This window comes from Notamacropus eugenii, chromosome 4 (genome assembly GCF_028372415.1).
Source record: "Notamacropus eugenii isolate mMacEug1 chromosome 4, mMacEug1.pri_v2, whole genome shotgun sequence".
Taxonomy (NCBI): Eukaryota; Metazoa; Chordata; class Mammalia; order Diprotodontia; family Macropodidae; genus Notamacropus; species Notamacropus eugenii.
The window spans coordinates 54,580,460-54,593,773 of NC_092875.1; the positions used below are offsets into that span (position 1 = coordinate 54,580,460).

The 13,314-nt window shown below is 41.9% G+C and overlaps 1 protein-coding gene across 4 annotated transcripts in view; it reads left to right on the plus strand.

Annotated features, from left to right (window-relative positions):
• Positions 1-1,783: 1,783 nt before the first annotated feature.
• Positions 1,784-13,314, plus strand: part of TBXA2R (thromboxane A2 receptor) — a 32,870-nt gene continuing 21,339 nt past the window's right edge. For 2 of the 4 annotated variants that reach the window (XM_072601046.1, XM_072601048.1), the window contains exon 1: positions 2,123-2,474. The gene's annotated coding sequence lies outside the window, so the exon portion shown is untranslated. Of the gene's footprint in view, positions 2,475-13,314 lie in introns of all 4 variants that reach the window. The other 2 variants (XM_072601050.1, XM_072601049.1) reach the window with 2 other exon arrangements.

Below are 13,314 nucleotides of genomic sequence, written 5' to 3' on the forward strand. Positions count from 1 at the left end.
TCTTCCTCAGAGACTGGGGTATCGGCTGCTTTCTCATATGACCTACTGCCTCCCCTAATCTGACCTGAAACTGGGGCTAGGCCTCACCCCAGGCTGCACTCCACAAGCCTGGGCCTCCCAGAAGAACTTCCTGTTGTTGAGGTTTTATCTCCCGGATGCACCAGTCTCCCCCAAGTACCAGGTTCCTGCCTGGAGCCAAGCCTAATCCTATTCCCCTAATGACTAGAGGACCCAAGAGGAAGAGATGGCCATGTACAGTCGGGGCTGAGAGGGAGGGAGAAGACCAAGGGAGTCTCTCCGAGCCCCCCATCAAGCTGATTCTCCCTCAGAAGCATCCTACATGTGCCTCAAACTGAACTAGAACTCTAATCCCATGTTGGTCTGGGGCTGGGGCTGGAGGAGGAAACTTGGAGACCTTGCTTTCCCAGAGGGCCCCAGGCTGAAACAGATCTAGGCCCCTGGAGGGCCTGAGAAATCCCCCTTCCCTATTGTGGGAGCTGGAGAACCTGGACCCAGATCTGGCTTGGACAGGCATGCCAAGGAAAGTGGCCGTAGTCTACTCTACTCCCATCCTGAACCTGGGCCCAGGTAGAGCTGGTAACAGACTAACCCTGGGGCCCCATCTCTGACCCACAGAGGTTGGGATGCAGGGTCAAAGTTGAGCAAATCCATCCTAGACGGAGAGGCCATTTCTCTGTTCTCCTTTTCTTCCTTCTTTCCAGCTTGTCCACTTCAGATAACCCTATTGCCTTCTCTTGAAGTGTCTGCTTACTGAAGAAACTAGACTGGTCATTCCATTTCAGAGGATGGAATCTCTAATATTCCCTCTTCCCCAGCTCTAGCTGCCCCAACTTCCCCTCTTCCACACGCCCACCCCCTACTCTAGTCAGTGACCTCCTGCTAGGGATGGGGCAAGGGTCGGGGAAAGGCAGCAATTTTGCCTTCTTCAAGGGGTACTCTATCAGAATTTTATCAGCCTCTGTTCCACATTCCTGGATTCTTTACCTGGTTCTCATCTGAGGGAAAATGTATTTCTAAGAAGTAGATGGGGACAGGAGAGAAGGAGAAATCCCTCCCCCTACTCAAGAGCCTGAAAAGTTTCTGGATCTAAGGATCTTCCTGCTGGACTGAAACAGAAACCAGAGACAGAAAGCCTGAGGAGAAGATGGACACATGGGGAAACTGAGGCAGGGACAGAGAAAATGAGGCAGAAAAGAGAAACAGGATTAGCAAGAGTGAATAACATAGACCTTCATACATTGTAAGAGTTTAACAAATGTTTATTGAATCAGAGACACAGAAAGAGATAAACTGAGGCAGAAACATACAACTAGTGAAAGAGAGACTAAGAGAAATTGAAAGAGAGAAAGCTAGAGAAACAGAAGCAGAAAATAGGACTCCCCCACCCCTCTCAGCACAGCTAGACAGGAAGGAACTATTTATAACTCTCCCTACCAACCCCTATCCCAGCTGGGAGACCGGAAACGACCCCCATTAGCCTATGGGATTTATCCCTCCCTGCCCAGACTAGGGGGCCTGAGGTGGGGAACCTCCCTACCAAACCCCCATGAACACCACCTACACCAAGCATCAGTGCCCATGGACAGCCTCAAACCCCTCCCTCTCTGTACTTATTGACCCAGCTACCTTGTGGTCTCTTCATAGACCCAGGAGTACAGCTCCCCACCAACACCCCAACCTCACAGGAAGCACATCAAAGGCAAGGGGTGGGGGGAAGGTTGCTTGTCTATAAATGCTTCTGAATGAGCAGCTGCAAACCCACTCCTGCAGCCTCCTCTCATGGACCCTTGTAGCCAGCCCCCAACATCTTGGGCTCCACAACCCTCATCCCTCCACCCTGTTCCCTTCCTTCCCGCCTGCCCATTCAACCAGTAGTAAACTCAGCCTGACACTAAGTAATGAAGAAACTATTTTTAAACTTGTCCTGGCCCCATAGGCCATCTCAGGCAATGGAATCTCTTTTTCTGGGTTCCTGGGCCCAATTCCATGTGTCTGCTTAGTTAGCTGCCCCTCCCCTAGAATTTGCACCTCCGTTTCCCTATGACCCACAGTATCCATCTACAGAAAGAGATAACAAGGAGCTAGCTAAGCGTGAGTGCTTTTCCCCATCCTCCTCTCCTCTCTCCCCACCTCCTCAAGCTGCATCCAGCTCCCCCACCCCAAGTCCTGGTCTTCTGCATTCCCTGACTGACCCCTGACCCCTGTCCAGAAAGAGCACTCCTGAGCCTGAAGGGGTTAACCTCCACACTCTTCTCTGTCCCCAGCTCTCCTCCCCTTCTCCTCCCGGCTCCCTCTCCGTCTGTCTCTGTGTCTGTCTCTCCAACACTTTCAGTCACATCCGCCTGCTGGGCACAGCTCCCCCAGCTCTCACATCCCCAGACTGGGCAGATCTTTCTGATTTCCCAGGATCTCTCAGTCTGCCCTCACCGGGCCCTCCGGATCCCCTGTTCCAGGTAAGTGAGCTTCAGGTCCCAAGCTGGAGCTGATTTTTCTTTCTCAGGATTTATTTCCCCCAACAGCCACCACCCCCATTTGCTATTCCCCACCACTCCCTCCCCCTTGTCTACCCACTACTCCCACTGCAGGTTGGAGTAGGGCCCCTGAGTGGATCAGTGTGGGCTGCCAGTGTCTGGAAAGGGAACGCAGCTGTTCCTACCAGAATCCCACCAGTCCCACCACTAGCACCACACGCCTGTCCCCTAGTCTAGCCTTTTATGGAAAAGATAGGAGAGGTCGTTGGGAAAATAAATCTAGTGACTGGGAGATGGGGGGTAAGAGAGGAAACTAGCCAATGGCCCATGAAGGCCCCCCTCACCTCTGTCCTGCTAGGCTGCCCCAGAGACGGGCCTGGGCTAGGTTGATTTGAACCCTCTTGGGGAAATAGAGAAGCACCAGCTGCTCTAGCTTAACACACAGCCTGATTGAAACCATATGTAGGTTGGGTGTGACTGAGAACAATTATATGATGCAGAATTGTGCATGTATGAGATTTGTGGGACTGCATGGGGATGATACATGTGTGAGGAGCATTACTGGGTGTGATGTACATTATGTACAACTGTGAAATTGTGTGACCACGTGTGATTGTGTGGCTGGGGATTGTGTGATATGGTGGCTATGGTTGCATATCTGTGTGACAGTTTGTGGTTGTGTATCAGTGGATGCCATTGCGTCCTGTGTCACTTGTTGCCTGTGATGATTGTGGTTCTTCATTTTCACATACCCATCACTTTTCAGTGCCTTGTTGGGTGTGTGTTCTGAGATGGAGGGGGGGTGAACAGCTGAATGTGTAGACGCTTGGGATCTCAGGAAAAACAGTGGTACCAGTGAGAAGAGTATAGAAGCTCAGGGAACAAACTTTTAGATGTTCCAGATGGTTCAGTTATTTTTATTTTGTGTTTTATATCACATGTATAGTATGTTCCATAGAAGGAAAATACATTGGGGAAGTAATTGATGAGGTATGTATGTGTTTACACATGCACACATGTGTATAGCTGTGTCCAGGATGCATCTGCATCCATGTGGCTACATACATGTGCACCTGCTTCAGAAACACGAAGGGTACAAAGGAAGCCCATGAGGTGTGAGGTGTGGCTGGCAGCCAAGCTGGCAAATAGGATTCCCATCAATCAGTGAATCGAGAGGGGCTAATGGATCACTGACAGGTTCCCAAGGACCTGGAGCTGAAATGGACCTTTGAGACCATCTAGTCCAAGGCTCTCATTTTACAGAAGAGGAAACAGAGGCTCACAATTTAAGGGGCTTTCCCACAGCCACAGAGATAGTGAAAGAGGCAGGCACAGGGATATAAATAACAACAGTGATATGTAGCATTTATATGTAGCTTTAAGGTTTGCCAAGCACCGTACATGTTATCCAACTTAAATAGTCAATCAGAGATTAGTCCTTCCAATCAGATCCAGTCCTTTATTTGTACTCTGAGTGAGAAACCACAGAGAGATAAGACTCAGAAGACCTATCTCAGTGTAACTGAGGAGATAAAATCAACACCCAGAGAGTTTAGAACCACAAAAGATTAAAGCTGGGTAGGGTCTTAAAACCTAAAATGTCAGGGCTAGGAGAACCCTTAGAACACAGAACATCAGAGCTAAGGGCAACCTTAAAACAGAGAATGGCAGGTTTGGGAGTGACCTTAGAACATTTAATGTCAGAGATAGGAAGGACCTTAAAACACAGATAACTGTGATAACTGAACAAAACCTTAGGAGATAATCTAGTTCAACCCCCTCAGTAATGAAACTGAGGCCTAGAGAAAGGAAATGATTGCCCAAGATCACACAGAGAGTTGAATTTGAGATTGATCTAGGTCAGTATAGAATCAACTGGGATATCCTTAAATCCTAGTTGAAAGGTAAGGCTCACAAGTGCTCAGAGGAGGAAGAGAGGAGGGAAAAGGAAGACTTCTGAGAGAGAGGAGTTTCCATCTACTTGGTGAAGGATAATTATGGTTTAGCTAGAAGGAAGAGCATTCCAGAGAGGGGACCAGGTAAGAAGATGGAAGGAAGCCCTTCTGCCTGTTGGAAATCGGTAGTGGTGGAAGGTGGCCAGGTAGCAGTGGATGGTAAGTTGGAGGAAAGACCTCACAGTGCATTGCCAATAAGCTTAAAGCTTGGCTGCAATTCCCATATTGGTGGGACTCAGGAAGAAAATCCTCCAGCCTCATAAAAGGTAAAGCCCAGCATCAGAGTCTCCTGTCCCACCCACTCCCTTTCTCCACCTGCCCCTGCCTGGAGTCTAAAGAAAAAAAGTGATATTGGTGATATCGCTGAACTAAAGCCTTTTTTAGCTCCAAAGCTATAGGAGTGTCCCTCTCTTCTGGCTCCTGACATTTGGATTATGGTCTCCCCAGGCCTTTTCAGATGGTGACTCCTTGTTCCAACTCCTTCCCCAGAGATAGTGCCTTTATGATTCTGGAATCACAGAATCTCAGAGCTAGTTGGAGAGTTTAGAGGACCACCGACCCAAACCCCTATCTAAGTAAGAATCTTCTCCACAGCTTCTGGTCCTCACCTGTGGTTCAGCAGGACTCAAACAAACAATCCAGTTAAACAAAATTCATTAAAATACTCCCTGGCAAAAGCAGTTCCCAAGGCAGTTAAAAGAATTCAGGAAAATAAAAGCCATGGGCAAGATATTTAAATATAACTGGAGAAGTGATTAACTCCCATCTCTCATTCTGTTAGTGACTCACAGCTTTAGCACCAAGTGGGTCATCTGGCCTACATCTGAAGACCCACAACATGGGTTCTTAAGCCTTTTCTGTGTCCTGGACCCCTTTGTCAATCAGTGTGGTAAAGCCTACAGACTCCTCAAATAATCTTTTTACTGTATAAAATAAAATACATAGGATTAGAGAGGAAACTAAGTATATTGAAATGAAGTTGTCAAAAAAAAAATTTAAATTCTCAGACCCCAAGTTAAGAGCCTCTGCAGGGTAATAGGAAATGCATTATGTCATGAAGTGGCCCCCCCATTGTACCTGGACACACTATTTACTGTGGGGAAGTTCTTCCATATATGGAACTAGAAAATGCCTCTCTTCAACTCTGCCTCTCTTGGGCCTAATTGTTCCCCCAGGAGCCAAGCAGAACATGTCATCTTTCACGTGGTAGCCCTTTAAAAAGATACTTCAAGAGAGCAATCATATGGCTACTAAACTTTCTCTTCTCCAAGCAAAATATCCCCAGTTCCTTGAAAGGATCTTCCTAGCATGTGGTTTCTAGTCCTCTTCTCCATTCTAGTCACTGTTCTATGAAATTTCTAGTTTGTCAATGGCCCTTCTAAAATGTGGTACCGGAAACTGGACCCAGTGCTCCAGATGGGGTCTGACCAGAGCAGAGGACATGGGAACTTTCCCCTCCATTCTTCCGTTGCCTTAGATATAGCCTAAAGTCAAAGCTAGAAGGTCTCTGGTCAAGTAAAGAGAAACACAATCCTAGCAGCTGGCTACTTAAGATGATAAATGTCATAGACACTCAGGAAACAGATCAAATCCAAAATGGCCCCCAGTTCCTTGTACTTCCATGGCGATGGTAGCAGAGTTGGTGGAAAGGGGACAGAAGTTGCTAAAAATCCCTGTTTTTAGTCTAAATACTAATTGTTGGCACAAAAGATGTAATGTCTTTGACTAAGTCAAGAAGCTGACCTGCTACTTGAAGAACTAAACCACATCTTCAACAGTCATGAGTGATAAATGAAACTAGAACACTTAAAGACACTGTAGCTAAAAAATGATAGTGAAATGTATATATAATAACAAATATACAAATGTATATATTGCTGTAAGGTTGGTAGTATCATTACCGCCATTTTACATGTGAGGAAATTAAGGGATAGAAAGTCACACAACTTTTGTGCCTGAGGTAGGAGGTGAACCCAAGTGTTTCTGAGGCCAAGTTTAGCTCTCTGTCCACTATACTGTGTGGTAAATTGGAAGTATGGCTCTCAGGCTCTCTTCAGAAGAGGCAAATGAAAAGCTCGACAAAGCTGGTTTCAACATGGACCCTAGGAAAAGAGAAACAGCCTTTTGTGAAATGTTGGGCCCTCTTGAATTGCAGTGCTTCTGATGAAAAGAATCTGTCCTTAAGTTCATTCACCAACATCTCCATAAGGAATTAGACAAGATCCTCCAAAACAAGTCAACATATACTTGGATTTGCCATGACTTCAATGTAAAGGTGGACACAGGAGTGAAAAGGTAAAAATATACTGGAAAAGATGATCAGGTTGAGAAAGTGTTGGCTAAAAACTAGTAGATTAGTGGGAAGGCTCACATGTATGTAGCATGACTATTTTCTTCAAGAAAACATTCAAAAGGTGTAGGACATAGTGAGAATCCAATAACACCACAAAAAGTAAAAGTGCTTTTATTTCAACAGACAGCTAAATTTGTTTATTGACCTCAGAGTAATTTTTGATCAATTGTCTGTAGGCAGCCAGATCTGGTTAAAAACAAAAGCTAAAATTCACTTCAAATTAGAAGAAAGAGCAGAGAAAAAAACAGAGCGTAAAATTCCAACTGTCCCAGCCCATCATGTTTAAACAAGCGAAAAATAGGAAATGGATAAAAGTAAAGACATTACAAATATCACTACTCATTAGGGAAGTTTAACCAATATTAACAGTTACCACAATAAAGAACTCAAATGAGCCCAGAGACTTCTCCAGTCAAAAAACATCTGATGTCTTAGAGACCAAGGACAACACCAGATTATAATAAAATCTCCTTCATCAAACACCGTGAAGGAGATAATGGAAAATTAGGAATAATATTACTTTGCACAATAGCCTGCAAAAAGCTTGGCATGTAATTCCACTGTAAGATAAAATAGAAATGGCATTGGAGAAAATGAAGAGAGAAAGAGGCTACACTTGCCTAAATAAATACAGAAGAAATCCCCACTACTGACAACACAAACTTAAATACACAGGAATTATACCACGGCTATATAAATTAGCATTTCTATATACACAGTAGATCAGAAGAGGATTGTACATGAATCTGCAACTTGCTATAATGTACAATTTGTCTTTCCTTTTAAGCAAAGAATAAAGACAATATGTGACTTAATGCAGTTCTGTTTCTCTTTTTCCTTCTGGCCCTTCTGTTCTCTTCTGTGCATTTTTAAAACTGCTTCAATGACGCTCTTTTCTTTCCCCTTCCTTCTTTCCTTCCTTACTTCCTCTCTCTTTTCTCTCCTCCTTTTCTTTCTTTCCTTTCATTTTTCTTTCTTTCTTTCACACCCCCCACCACTAATCTCCCTATTCCTCCCACACCTCCCACCCACACTGGGCAGGGTTGGGAGGAGCCCATTGAAACAAGTATACATACTCAAACAAAAGAAATTCCCGCATTGGTCTTATTAGAAAATACATGTCTCATTTTGCACCTTGAGTCCATCACCTCTATGTCAGGAAATGGACAGAAGGCTTCATAATCAATCCTCTGGAACAGTGTTTGATCATTGCACTGATCCGATTTCTTGAATTCTTTCAAATTTGTCTTTACAGTGTGGTTATTATTGTATATATTGTTCTCCTGGTTCTGCAAACTTTTCCCTGCATCAATTCATACAAATCCTCCCAAATTTCTCAGAAACATCCCTTTCAGTAATGTTCCATTACATTCATTTGGTCAGTCATTCTCGAGTTGATGGGCCCCTACTTGGTTTCTAGTTCTTTGATGTAATTCTTAAAAAAAGTTACTACAAATATTTTTGTATAGATGGGTTCTTTTTTTGGGGGGGGGGGAGTCTCTTTGAGTTATATGACTAGTAGCAGTACAGTTGAGTCAAAGCATACACACAATTCAGTAGTTTTTTAGGTATAGTTCCTAATTGCTTTCCAGAATGGCTAGAGCAACTCACAGGTACACCAATAATAGTCCATTTAGTTTGCCTGTTTTCCTTCAGTCCTTCTCGTAATTGTCAGAGTTGCTTTAATTTTCATTCTCTATTTATTAATGATTTGGAGCATTTTTTCATATGATAGTTTTGATTTCTTCCTTTGAGACATGCTTATTCATATCTTTTAACCATTTATTTATTAGCAAGTAGTTCTCATTAGATGTTATTATTTGTCTGTTCATTTGTTCTCAAAAAGGACAACAACATCATGAGGACGATGTCATGACTTTCATGTGAATTAAATTTAAGTGAGGGAAAACTGCACAAAGTTGTCAGCCTCACCCTCTCAATCAGCTCCTTATATCTTTTGGATATGAGTCCTTTATCAGAGAAACTTGCTGCAAAGATTTTTTTCCTAGAGAATTATTTCCTTTCTAATTTTAAGAATATTGATTTTGTTTGTGCAAAAAAACCCAAAACCCCGCCCTTTCAATTATATGTCATCAAAACTCTTCCTTTTTATCTTCTTTGATTCTCTTTATCCCATCTGGTCACGAATTTTCCCTGACCGCAGACGTGAAAGTTATTTCTTTCCTTGTTTCTCTAATTAGTTTGTGATGTGATCTTTTATATCTAGGTCATGGGTCTATCAGAAGTTTATCTTAGTATATTATGTGAGATATTGGTCTGTACCTCATTTCTGACAGACAGCTTTCCAGTTTCTGAGCAGTTTTGTCAAATAATGACTTCTTATCCCAATAGCTGGAGCCTTCAGGTTTATCAAGCATAATGTTACTATGCTGATTGCTCGTTTGTTTCCATATTTCTTATACATAATCTGTTTCACTGACCAACCTCATCTTGTTTTAGTCAGTATAAAATAATTTTGATGATTACTGCTTGGGTAGTATGCTTTGAAATCTGCCTCCCCCTCCCGAAGACAGCAAGCAATCTGATATAGGTTATACATGTGCAATCATGTTAAACACATTTCCACATTAGTCATGTTGTGAAAGAAGAAAAGGAAAAACCACCCAAAAGAGTGAAAATAGCATGCTTTGATCTGCATTCAGACTTCCTAGTTCCTTATCATGAGTCTCTTGGAATTATCTTGGTTCACTGTATTGCTGACAAGATCATAGATAATAATTCCACAATGTTACTGTGTACAATATTCTCCTGGTTTTGTATTATTCAACATCAGTTCATATAAGTCTTCCCAGGTTTTTCTGAAATCCGCCTGTTCATCATTTCTTATAGCACAATAGTACTCCATTACATACCACATACCACAACTTGTTCAGCCATTCCCTAATTGATGGGCATCCCCTCAATTTCCAGTTCTTTGCCACCACAAAAAGCTGCTATAAATATTTTTGTACATATAGGTCCTTTCCCTGTAGTAGAAGCTTTTACTGAACTTTCTCTGCACTGCAAAGACTAGTATTGATCTTATCATAAATATTATTGGAAAGAGGGTACCAGAAGGGATCTTGGTGATTCTTTCTATTTTCACTTTGCCCCCAGGTTCTAAGAGATATGGGCAGTTTCTTTTAAGATTTCTTGAAATACAATATCTAGTCTCTTTTTTTTGGTCATAGCTTTCAGGTAAACTATTTCTCTTTGACCTATTTTTCAAGTCAGTAGCTTTTGCTATGACATGTCTTATATTTTTGTCTATTAGAAAAAACTTTCTTGTTCAACCCTTGACTGGATGGAGGAGCTTTTATATATTTATCTTTCATTTTCCTTATTACTGTCCCTTATGATGCATTTTTAGAGTTTTACTGGATTGTTCATGTGGGTTTGGGGCTCCTCTAGGGTTTAACATGCTTCCAGAAGTTACTGGAATTGCTGTTCGAGATGATAAAAAAACTTTAAAAGTCACAAATAGTATTATTACCCATAATGACAGGAATGAGGCATTAGTCACTTCTGAGAAACATATTTAAAATTTCCTTTTTATTTCAACTGAAAAGCACTAAGAAGTAAATATCACTGTAGTTCAAAATCCTTTCTAAACTTTTCCTTCTAAGAAATGTGAGAGGTTATGAATCAAGACTAAGGTTATGAATCAAGACTAAGGTAGAAGAACGAATACTTAAATCTGTCTAAAGATCATTGCCTTCCCACCTGAAATGACTGGGCTATAACCCTTTTGAGGGCAACGTTTTATCTATACGGAAATGATCAATGTGTTAAAGATAAATCTTTTCATCATGAAGAGGAGTGGTCAAAGAGGGAATTGAGTAGCACTGAAGATACATGACTTTTCTAATTCACTATATTGTTCTGGAATATTAACCCAAAATTTTAACATATTGTTACTTTTTCCTTGTTCAATATTTTTACGTGTCACCTCAAATTGTATTGGGGAAGAGAAATATTCGAGGGCACCGCAGGAACAATTTGGACATTTCTATCTCCAAATAAGAAACCCCCAGAGAATAACATTAAATTAATAAGAAATTGTTTCTGGCTAACATGCCTAAAACATAGAATACAGTACAGAATTAATATTTTTCTTTGATGATACCAACCTACTTTCTCATCTATAAAATCTTTATGAGTGATCTAGACACACAGGATAGTATTCTTGATGAAAGGAAAGGAGCCAGATTGGCTGTCAGATACAGTGTTCTACAGCAGACCTCTTTACGGTGACATGAATGGCTGAGATGTGAAAAAGGAGAGGGAGGAGACTTTTGACTCCATTGAACAAAATGAAGCCTTAAAAGTTCTCCCATAATCAAGGGCTCTTTTATGCCCATGTTCAGATCACATAAGGTTTCCGGATATCCAAAATGCTTTTTTTGTGCCACCCACTAATTTAATAAGTATGTCATGTTGGTATTCATCTAAGTTATTGATAAAAGTGGTGAACAGAATAGGACCAAGGACAGATTCCTGAAATGCTCAACCAGAAACCTCTGTGCAGGATGACATCAACCACTCTTTGGGTCCAGTTATTCGATGAATAATGAATGTCTCTAAACTATACTATAATCCAACTCACATTTCTCCAACTCATCCATGAGGATATTATGAGTTTGTCAGATGTCTTGCTGAAACCCAGATATCTAATTTATTCCATATTCAAAGCATGGAGTCACATATTACCGAATGTCATTAAAGCATGTTTGCACTTACCTCCTTGAGTTGAAGTCCCTAGTTCCTCTTATTACCCACATTCTTTCCTTTTATGTATAGACCTCTGGGGTCATGATGGACATTGTCATCTGTAAACCAGGCCTCCGTTCTGTTATCCTTATTCCTTTGTCATACCTGATGCTTTCCATCACAGATGGAATGTAAATAGTTCCTTCCCTTCCTCTTCCTCAGTTTTAAATCACTTTGAATCAAATCAGCAACAACCATGCCCTCATTAAATACACTCCACCCTTGGCCTCTCATTCTTGTATCTTAAATCCAGATCTTATTCTCAGACATCATCTCTTTCACCAGCTACTCACTTCCCATATCTTTTTGCTTTAGCAGTCTCTACCTTCAGGAGTGACAAAAATACCATCTGTGGCCCTGAGGTCTTTAGTTTCTGACTCAGAATTTTGAGGTTCCTTTTGGTGATATCATATGTTCCCAAGCAAATTACTATAAATGGGTAAAAGTTTTAGACTTTAGATGGGTCTCAAGAAACTTTCTATCGTATCTATAATATGACATCCAGGAAGATAATCTCATTTCCCAATTATTCATCTCTAGTCCACCTGTAGCTTCCTTACCTCATAGCGTCACCAACCATCATAGCTATTCCTTCATAGTAATAGCTAGCATTGATATTGTACCTTAAAGTTTTCACTTTGCTTTGCATAATTATCTCATTTGATCCTCCCTATTATTATCCCCATTTTATAGATGAGAATACTGAGGCACAGAGCGGTTAAGAGTGATTTTCCATGGGTTACACAACTAGTACGTATCAGAGGCAAGGTCCCAGTCCTCTCTTGCACCTAGTTCTATTGACAAAACAATTGACTGACCTCAATCAGAGAGGATGGAAGGTAAAGAAGGACTTTTTTTTTTTTTTAAATTGCAGGCTCTCTTCTTACCCAGATCTGCTTTCACTGAATTCTAATTAGCAAATTCCTGCTAGAGTCTTAACCCAAACAGTAATTGCCTTCAACTGTTATCCAGAGGTTTCCTAAAGGAATGTTACAGTCAGGCTTTATCAGACTCCTCTTTCCTCTCTTCTCTCTTCCCCCTTTATAGATACTGTAGACGTATATCTTGCTTCTTCCCTGTCTTCTGTGGCACAAAGCTTCTAGTTAGCAGTCCATGATTCCAAGATTCAATGCTTCTTGGTATTCTAGGATAAGGATTTGAACTTAGAGTCTAGTTCCAAAGAAGAAAAATAAAGACAGGTCCTAGATCCAATGGAAACAGAGCTGGGACAAGCCTTTTAGGATGGGGCTCTTTTGCAAGAGTAGACAAGAAGCCCCAGGGGAATTCATTTGCTAGAGGTTGTTCTGGATTCCTTAGGAGAAGCTAGGAGATATATGTTTCCTAAACCCAGACATCACCAAACAGAATGCCATTCCTCCTTCCCTGACCAGGGCCTCATTCTGTCTCCAATCCTCCCTCCTCTAACATTCTCTGGAGGCTGGAATTCTTTACTTGTTTGGTTGGGTGTCTGACCTCTCCTTCCTCTTCATCTCAGCCTATTCTGTCTTCTTGGTCACTTTTTCTGCCTTTCCTTTCTCTGCCTCCTCCTTCTGTCTTCTCTTCCTCTGTTTCTCTCTTCTTCCTATCCTCACCTATGTCTCTGTCTCTTTTTCTGTCTCTTTCTTCTACTGCCACCCCCTTTTCTTTTCTTGAGCCCTAGTCTCCTATTTCTCCCTGCCTCTCCTAGCCTTTTCCTGTCTCCTTCTCATGTCCCCTTTTGTCTCTTCCATTAATGTTTTGGCTC